At 45.6% G+C, this 7435-nt stretch overlaps 1 non-coding gene across 1 annotated transcript; it reads right to left on the bottom strand.

Moving 5' to 3' along the window:
- Window positions 1-6708: 6708 nt before the first annotated feature.
- trnak-cuu (transfer RNA lysine (anticodon CUU)) lies at window positions 6709-6781 on the bottom strand. The gene has a single exon. It is a non-coding gene; the product is annotated as a tRNA-Lys (tRNA).
- Window positions 6782-7435: the final 654 nt, after the last annotated feature.

The raw sequence follows: 7435 nt of genomic DNA, 5'->3' as shown, positions 1-7435 counted from the left end.
CATACTGTACCCTCACTCAGGAACTGCAATAAATGGACTAAGGTCACCACAGTTCAAGTACAACACCTTGCCTCGTGGAGTCATTACTTGAGTGTTTACAGACACAATAGAAAGAGATTAAACATTAAATGGTAGGACATTGAGAATTGTAGAGGAACAAAGCGACCTGGGAGTGCATGTCCACAGATCCCTTAAGGTAGCAGGCAAGGTGGATTAGCTGGTTAAGAAGACAAAAAGAATGCTGGCCTTCTTTAGCCGAGCCCTAGAATAAGAGAGCTGGTTGATTATGCTTGATTATAAAACACTGGTTAGGCCACAGCTGGAGTACTGCGTGCAGTTCTCGTCACCGCTTTACAGGAAGAAGACTGTGATTGCACTGGAGACTTACAGAGGAGATTTCGAGGATGTTATCGGGAGTGGAGAATCTTAGCTATGAGGACAGATTGGATAGGCTGGGGTTGTTTTTCTTGGAACAAAGTGGGCTGAGGGGAGGTATCATTGGAGTGTATACAATTATGAGGGGCCTTGATATAGTGGATAGAATGGGCCCATTTCCCTTAGAAGAGGGGTCAACAACAATGGGGCATAAATTTTAAGTCATTGGTAGAAAGTGTAGGGGGGAATTGAGGGGCAATTTCTTCACGCAAAGGGTTGTGGGGGTCTCGAACTCACTGCCTGAAAGGGTGGGAGAGGCAGAAACTCTCACCACATTTAAAAAGTGCTTGGATGTGTACCTGAAGTGCCGTAACCTGCAGGGTTATGGACCGAGATCTGGAAAGTGGGATTAGGCTGGAGAGCCTGTTATTGGCCGGCACGGTCACGATGGGCCGAAATGGCCTCCTTCCGTGCTGTAAACTTCTGATTATATAATTCGATGAAAAATAATCACCAAACGTGGGCTTGCACCTCTGACCCTGAGATTTAGAATCTCATGATCTACTGACTGATTTAGCTGGGCTTCTGCAAAATGCACCTTTTTGTCGTTGATTACAGCTCTGCCCCAGATGTTTAAACTTGCTGTCGAGGAACTGCCAGGATCTTCTTGAATGGTGGACCAGGCTCGAGGGGCCGAATGGCCTACTCTGGCCCCTAATCCTTACATGCATATGATCTTATGACATTTCACAGGAGAACAAACTCGCCCCTGAGCATGCATGAGGAGAAAGCTCCAGAAAATAATCCCGCCTGGTGAGCTTTCACATGTGAGGCGAACGTGTTAACCGCTACACTGCGGAAACATCTCCACTTTCAGCACCAGGTCAGACGGAAGTGTTAAGCGAGCAGGTGGACTGCAAAATCCCACTTTTTAGGCGTTGGTCGTGGTGTCAAACAATGAGTTTCACTTAATGATTAAAAACAGGAAGTGTCAGAAGTGTGATGTGAACCCAAACCTCCAGACGATACTGCGACCTAAACACAGAACCTTGGACCGCTCAGCCATCCTGACTATTTAGGGCAATATGTGGCCAACTGCAGGTTTATTTTGAACCTTTGTGTCCTGTCACATGAAATAAATGAGGGCAGCAGGCGTATCTCTGTCTGACATCGGGGAAACAGTGAGACAGACCTTGGAGCAAGGGTCTGGTTATTGCCAAACAGCAAAGAAAATATTAATTCTCGAATTACCCTGAAGAACAGTGACCTCGACGTGATCTGGGGTCAGACGCGCTACCGTTGCGCCACGAGATCGATACAGCACATAGGAAATGTTTGACGATATGAAGGTTTCACAATACAAGGGGCTTTAAAATCCCCGCCCATTCCCACCGGGTGTCAGAAGCAGCGCTCACCTGCCAGTCACCGTATGTTTTTTTGTTCAACTTTTGTGTTGCTTTCACGGGATTGCATCATTAATTAACCCGTCACCTTCTTTTGCACAATGAAAGAAATGCTAACTGAGGCAGAGTCGATACTTCAACCATTTTCTTCTGTGCTTTGCATAGAAACATAGAAACATAAAAACAAAGAAAACAGGTGCAGGATTAGGCCATTCGACCCTTCGAGCCTGCACCACCATTCAATATGATCATGACTGATCATTCACCTCAGTACCCCTTTCCTGCTTTCTCTCCATACCCTTGATACCTTTAGCCGTAATGGTCACATTTAACTCCCTTTTGAATATATCTAACGAATTGGCCTCAACAACTTTCTGTGGTAGAAAATTCCACAGGTTCAGAATTCTCTGAGTGAAGAAGTTTCTCCTCATCTCGGTCCTAAATGGCTTACCCCTTGTCCTTAGACTGTGACCCCTGGTTCTGGACTTCCCCAACATCGGGAACATACTTCCTGCCTCTAACCTGTCCAATCCCATCAGACCTGTATATGTTTCTTTGCGATTCCTTCTCATTCTTCTAAATTCCAGTGAAGAAAAGTCTAGTTGATCCAGTCTTTCTTTACATGTCAGTCCTGCCCTCCCTGGAATCAGTCTGGTGAACCTTCGCTGCACTCCCTCAATAACAAGAATGTCCTTCCTCAGATTAGGAGACCAAAGCTGTACACAATATTCCAGGTGAGGCCTCAGCAAGGCCTGCGTCCGCGCACATACAGAGGCTGAATTCCAGGACATAGTCGACGAATTTACTGAGGCGTATGAAAGCATGGGCCTTACGCTAAACATCCGTAAGACAAAGGTCCTCCACCAGCCTTTCCTCACCGCACAGCACTATCCCCCAATTATCAAGATCCACGGCGCGGCCTTGGACACCATGGACCACTTCCCATATCCCGGGAGCCTCCTATCAACAAGAGCAGGCATCGATGACGAGATTCAATACGGCCTCCATGCGCCAGTGCAGCCTTCGGCTGCCTGAGGAAAAGAGTGTTTGAAGACCAGGCCCTCAAAATTGCCACCAGGCTCATGGTCTACAGGGCTGTAGTAATACCTGCCCTCCTGTAAGGCTTAGAGACATGGACCATGTACAGTCGACACCTCAAGTTACTGAAGAAATATCACCAACGATGTCTCCGCATGATGCTACAAATCCTCTCGGAGGACAGATGCACCAACATCAACAGCCTTATTCAGGCTAACATCCCCAGCTTTGAAGCACTGACCACACTCGATCAGCTCCGCTGGGCAGGCCACATAGTCCGCATGCCAGACACGATAATCCCAAAGCAAGTGCTCTACTCGGAACTCCTTCATGGCAAACGAGCCAAAGTGGGCAGCAGAAACTCTACAAGGACACACTCAAAGCCTCCCTGATAAAGTGCAACATCCCCACTGACACCCAGGAGTCCCTGACCCAAGACCACCCTAAGTGGAGAAAGTGCATCCGAGAGGGCGCTGAGCACCTCGAGTCTCAACGCCGAGTGCATGCAGAAATCAAGTGTAGACAGCAGAACCTGTCCCACCCATCCCTTCCCTCAACGACTATCTGTCCCACCTGTGATAAGGTCTGTGGCTCTAGTATTGGACTGTTCAGCCACCAAATAACTTACTTTAGGAGTGGAAGCAAGCCTTCCTCGATTCTGAGGGACTGCCAATGTAGATTCCAAAATTCATGAAAACCCCCCAGTGTTTGGAATCACTGAAAAGTAAATTCAATTTAGGAATATTAAACATAAAGTTTGGGATTCTAAAAAGCATATGAAGGAAATCTACAATTCTTAACCAAGTTTGGGATTTTAAAAGGCATGTTTGGGCCTGTGGGGAAAAGCTGCAGTGACAGAGGGGTGGGATTTAGAGTTTGGATATTGTAGCTCATCAGTTTGTCTGGGGGAGCTGTTTAACCGTAGTCAGGCTCCCATAAAACATTAGCATTTAAACAATCGATCACGGAAGAAACATTATCCTCCCCACCCACAGGACGCAAATGTCACATCCATATTCCAACACCTTTTCAACATGTATAGAAATATCTGGCTCAGCCCAGACTTCCCGAAGCCAAAGCAGTGTTATTATACTGGACAAGAGTTCATCAGTTCATAAATAAGGAGTATCACAATCCCAAAGTCTATCAACACCAGATTAAAACATTTAATCTAGTCTCAGTTAGCTAGTCCGCCAAAACTTATACAAAGAAGACCACTTAAATCAATGGGCAGCAAAACTTAAACAAAAGAAACGTTAGATTTGGCACGAAGATTAAGCAGCCTCTCAGAGTATAACTGGAGGCCTATCGTACCAAGAGCAACCTATTTTTCTGACCATTACTTTGGAACAACAAGATCAAGATCGAGAGCACACGGCGAGATAACACAGGAAGAGACATCACGACATCAGAGAAAAGAACTTCAAAAAACCAATCAGTGGAACATCAATATCAACTGACTTGGTAACAGGCATCAACCGGACCACCGCGACCGACGGACCCAACCAGGAAAATAAACCACTAGAAAACCGGGGTCCACGCAAGTGTTCCACTCTACAATTTGTGCCTCGACTGTCCAGCAGGTAAAAATTACCGAAACAACTTAAAACCCGATTGATGACAAAGGATACCGGCTTCGGGACAGTCAGAATACTTCGTCAAAGACAAAGCACCGGAAGGCTGGAAGGTAGATCACACCGGTTGTGGGAGAGCTGGTTGGCGGTGACATGGAAGTGTCTGCAGTGTGCGGGACCAGACTGCTTCCACACATCCACAATGAATGTCCCACCCTTTATTTGGGAAAAGTACAACTGAGAGTGGACAAGTTCCATCCCGGTCAGAGCAATCTGAAGCTTTAACTGACTGACAACCTAGTTTGGGATTGTAATGTCTGGAAGCATGTAATGCTTGCAGCTCCACACTGTGGATGTGGACGTATTGTGTACTGCAACTGTACAGTTAATCATTAAACAGAACAGGCTCTTTCCGGAGAGTTTCGAGAGAGCAGCCTGCATGTTAGGAAGCTGTGTGTGCTGTGCTCTGTGAAGATATCACAGGGATGTCTCGCAATATGTGCATCTATCAGTCTCTGTGGTGCAATGGATTAGTGCGTTCAGCTATTAACTGTAAGGTTGGTGGATCGTAGCCCATTCAGAGACAAAGCCTTTAAATGTTTTTCCCCGAGGATTCGGTGCCGTGCAGTTCCAGGTTGTCATTGTGCGTTTTGGCTGCACGAATATATTCCGCAACCATTGCCAGCTGTGCTGTTATCAAGTTATACCAACTGTTACTTGCATTTTCGCGTGGTTGTTCGTTGTCTCGTCGCCAATTGATACGCTCATAATAAAGAATGAAACTGAGTGCTGTGAACAATGAGTAAGTGTGACATTAGCTCCTTTAATAAGACTCCAGATTGCTTATATACCATGCTCCCAATGGATGCTGGAATCCCTTGGGACTCCAACAGGTAGGCCTTCTGGTGGTGGTGTGATACAGGTGGCCAAGGGTTAAATACACAACACAAGGTGTGTACGGAAATCAACCATCAAAAGCCTTGTCATTAACCACAGGGGTTTCCGGCAATTTTCTGATCGCAAAGCGCTTTCAGTCCTTGTCCTTAAAATTGCAGATGTGAAAATTGGGGAGTTTAATGACTTTGAAAGGAGAACATTGTTGTTTGGTGCAGTTCCAGTCAGAGAATTGTTTGTGAAAGGAACTTTTTGCAGAGAGAGGGATTGAGCATTTCAGCTTGTTGCTGAACACTTCTCTCTGGGCACTGAGTTAAGCAGCAGTTTCCGTCGTGTAGCGGTTATCTTGTTTGCCTCACACGCGAAAGGTCTCTGTTGCGAGCCTGGGCGGAAAAATTATTTGTGAAGCAAAAGCTTGTCTGCAATAAAATTGAACAAAAGCAGTCCAGGGTACATTGTCGCATGAGCAATGAACATTTTAAAACTAATCTACTCAAATACAGAGTGTGTAAAATCAGATCGGGGATAAAACTTCATCAAGGGTTAAAGTTTCACTAATTATTAAAGTTCAGTTATTGAAATTTCGATTGTCCCTGTTTGCATTTCTTTCATTCTGTGAAACAACACTATCGGTTTCTTCCATCAGATCTAAGTTGCATTTGAAACCCACAAACAGCTCATTAATTTTTCGCTCTTCCCCAGTTCCAGAGCTCAGAGGGTTATTGTCCATCCCTGGGATGTAAGCTACCTCAGACCCGGGCCAAACCTCCCCGTGCACCGATCACAGGCTCAGGAAAACCCCGCGGGAGAGGATATCCCGGTCACTGGGCCTTCCAGCAACACTGAACAAGCGCCCGGTCTGAAACTTTCCCGAGTAATAACTTGTAACTGAAGCATCAACAGTCAGGATGGCCGAGCGGTCTAAGGTGCTGCGTTCAGGTCGCAGTCTCCTCTGGAGGCGTGGGTTAAAATCCAACTCCTGACATTCAGTGTTTTTAATTGCAAACTCATTTGTTTTGACACCACTCTGAAGTGCTTTGGGACATCCATCTAACATAATAAAATTACTCCACTTCAATTACAAACGGTGATATCAAAGTTACTTCCCAAACCGGGAAACGATCCCGGGTGGCTGTAGCGAAAGGAATGGTTTTGTGAAGCATTGAAAGGTGCCCTGTAAATATCCCGCACTGCTAATTAAAACTCACGGTTATAATTTGTTTCAGTGCAAAAGAAGGCAGGCTCGAAGGGCCAAATGGCCGACTCCTGCTCCTGGTTCTTGTGTTCTTATGCAGAGCACAGACCAGATGATTAAATTATCAGCTCTCCCTCAGTTCGCATTTCTTTCATTGTGCAAAAGAAGAAAAAGGGTTCATTAAAGACGTTTTCCTGTGAAAGCTCCATAAATGTTTAGGAACTGTAATTGACGAACATGGGGCTCAAACCCACGATCCTGAGATTAAGAGTCTCATGCTCTACCGACTGAGCTAGCCGGGCTTCTCAACATCTGCCCTGTCAATCCCCTTCAGAATATTGTCCGTTTCAACGAGATCAACTCCGATTCTTCGAAACTCCAGAGAGAATTGGCATATTCTACACAATCTCTCATCATCGGACAGCCCTCTCATCCCAGGAATCAATCTGTTGAACCTCTGTTGCACCACCTCCAAGGCAAGTGTGTCCTTCCTCAGATAAGTACTATGGGCGAATATCCTGTTTTTCTGCTGATTTTACTTCCTCCTCCTTTGATAGACCTTCTCTGTACATTCTGTATTCTGCTTGGTTCTTGTTGTAGAGAGTAGAAATATATATAGACTTAGGCATTAGGCACCTGCTGGATATTTAAAACTCACATAAGCTTAAATGGACACACACATAAAATGGCTGCCCAGGCATGATGGGAAACCAGGTTGTCAAGCTGTGAAATGTTGAACGTTCACTGACCGAGCAATAACCCTGTGAGGCCCACTGTAGGAATGCCTGGGAAGACAGAGATAAGAAGGAAACCATCTCCTGTGAACAAGGCCATGAAACCAATTATTTCAGGAAGAAAGATAAGAGGGAAACCATTTGCTGTAAACAAGGCTATATACCAATTATTTCTCCAAGAAGAAAGAACTAGTGAGAGAACCTATATCAATCAGCCCAAGC

Source organism: Pristiophorus japonicus, unplaced genomic scaffold (assembly GCF_044704955.1).
Source record: "Pristiophorus japonicus isolate sPriJap1 unplaced genomic scaffold, sPriJap1.hap1 HAP1_SCAFFOLD_935, whole genome shotgun sequence".
NCBI classification, from domain to species: Eukaryota; Metazoa; Chordata; class Chondrichthyes; family Pristiophoridae; genus Pristiophorus; species Pristiophorus japonicus.
The sequence above is the reverse complement of the archived record's forward strand: the minus strand, read 5'-3'. Positions and strand labels throughout refer to the sequence as shown.